Source organism: Herpailurus yagouaroundi, unplaced genomic scaffold, assembly GCF_014898765.1.
Source record: "Herpailurus yagouaroundi ecotype Mexico unplaced genomic scaffold, PumYag 205, whole genome shotgun sequence".
Lineage (NCBI taxonomy): Eukaryota > Metazoa > Chordata > Mammalia > Carnivora > Felidae > Herpailurus > Herpailurus yagouaroundi.
The window spans coordinates 4452099-4453884 of NW_024412436.1; the positions used below are offsets into that span (position 1 = coordinate 4452099).

Consider the following 1786-nt stretch of genomic DNA (forward strand, 5'->3'; position numbering starts at 1 on the left):
GACCTGCCCTAGGTGCTTCTGCGCATGATGTTGCCGAGGCCTTTCTCTCTTCCACTGATGTCACCGATCTGTCTCTAGGATGAACTGCCCACTGGTGAAAGCACATGTGCCCTGGCACCTGTACGCCTTTCCCCCCTTTTCCCTTCCTCGGGGCCAGCCCCCAGGCCTGGCCTGAAGCAGCATGAGGAGGCTTTGAGCAAATGTTCTTTTTACCTGTTGACCGTTCAGGGTGTTTCACTTCTCCTTATGGCTGCTGTAGTTTCTCTAATGAAAAAAGAAAAGCAATTTGAGAAATTATGTCACATAAGATGTTAGGGATCTGAATGAGCATTGGGTGTTCTATGTAAGCGATGAGTCACTAAATTCTATTCCTGAAATCATTAGTACACTATATGTTCACTAGCCTGGGTTTAAAGTTTAAAAATGAATTAAAAATTAAAAAATATATCTATTAGGGATTTGATGTTCTGACTTCTCTCAAGGACATTCAGTTTCGAGGTTAACTTGAATAGCTATTAAGGCATCTTAGCCCCTGAAATGTCAGGTTGGGAAGGAAATGTGGGGCTTCCCAGAAGAGGCCTTGCTCCCCACCCTTGGTCTTCAAGTCACGACCACGTAGGGTGGTTTACGGATGGGGTGGGAATAGACAGAAACCAGTGTCTGGCCAGCTTTTGGCCCTCTGAGGAAATATTTGAGATATGGGGGATACGAGTGTTTAAACTTGACATCTAACAAGGTCATTAGCTTTCAGTCTTTGCCATGGCCCCTCCCACTACTGCGTTCCTCCCCTGAAATAGTTCATTTCCTTGTCAGCCCTTCTTATATCCCCCCCCCCGCTTCTCCACCCTAGAATGTTGTCTGGAGAGACTCTGGGGTCAGAAGAGCCAGAACTGACCGTGCTCTACCATTGGCTACGTGAGAGACCTGGACTGTTTCCCTCCGCGGGGAACGGTTACTGCGAGTGTCAGATGATGTGGTAGGTGTGAGTGTAAGTGTGAGTGTAGCTTCGTGAACACATAAGCCACGTGAACACTTAAAGCCCAATGGATACTGCTCTGGAGAAGAAACCGTTCTGCTGTAAGTTTCCGACTACACGCTAGTGACGTCAGGGCACAGACACTAGACCTGGGGGGGACATGTGCCTCAGGAGCAGCCACTGTAGAAGGACCACGAAAGAGTCTGTCAGAGACGATGGCGAATGTGGACCCACTAGTGACTCTCTCGGGCACAAAAAGCCAGCACTTAAAAATGGGAAGAAGAGGGGCGCCTGGGTGGCTCAGTCGGTTGAGCGTCTGACTTCGGCTCAGGTCGTGATCTCACGGTTGGTGGGTTCGAGCCCCGCGTCGGGCTCTGTGCTGACAGCTCAGAGCCTGGAGCCTGCTTTGGATTCTGTTCTCTCTCTCTCTCTGCTGCTCGTGTGCTCTCTCTCTCTTTCTCTCAAAAATAATAACAGTATTATTAATGAGTTACGTTATTAAAACAATGTTAATTCGTTAATAAAATAAATATATAATAAATAAAATATATAATAAATAAAACAATATAATGTGTTGATAAAATCATAATTATGTTATTAATATCATTATTATTAAAATAATAACATAATTACTAATAACAATATTGTTATTAAAATAAAAAAAATTTTTAATGGGAAGAAGACCAGAACGATGGCTAGAGGAAACCGCGAGGCATAAGACCGCCAAGGCAGAATGTACTGAGGAGCAAGAAGGCGGAGCTGGAAGAACAGCCAAGAGAGGCAGAGCCACCACCGCGGGGAAACGCGACA

At 45.7% G+C, this 1786-nt stretch overlaps 1 non-coding gene across 1 annotated transcript; it reads left to right on the top strand.

The window, feature by feature from the left end:
- The first annotated feature begins 1265 nt into the window (after positions 1-1265).
- On the top strand, positions 1266-1350 carry TRNAR-UCG (transfer RNA arginine (anticodon UCG)). Its single transcript has one exon. It is a non-coding gene; the product is annotated as a tRNA-Arg (tRNA).
- The last annotated feature ends 436 nt before the right edge of the window (positions 1351-1786 follow it).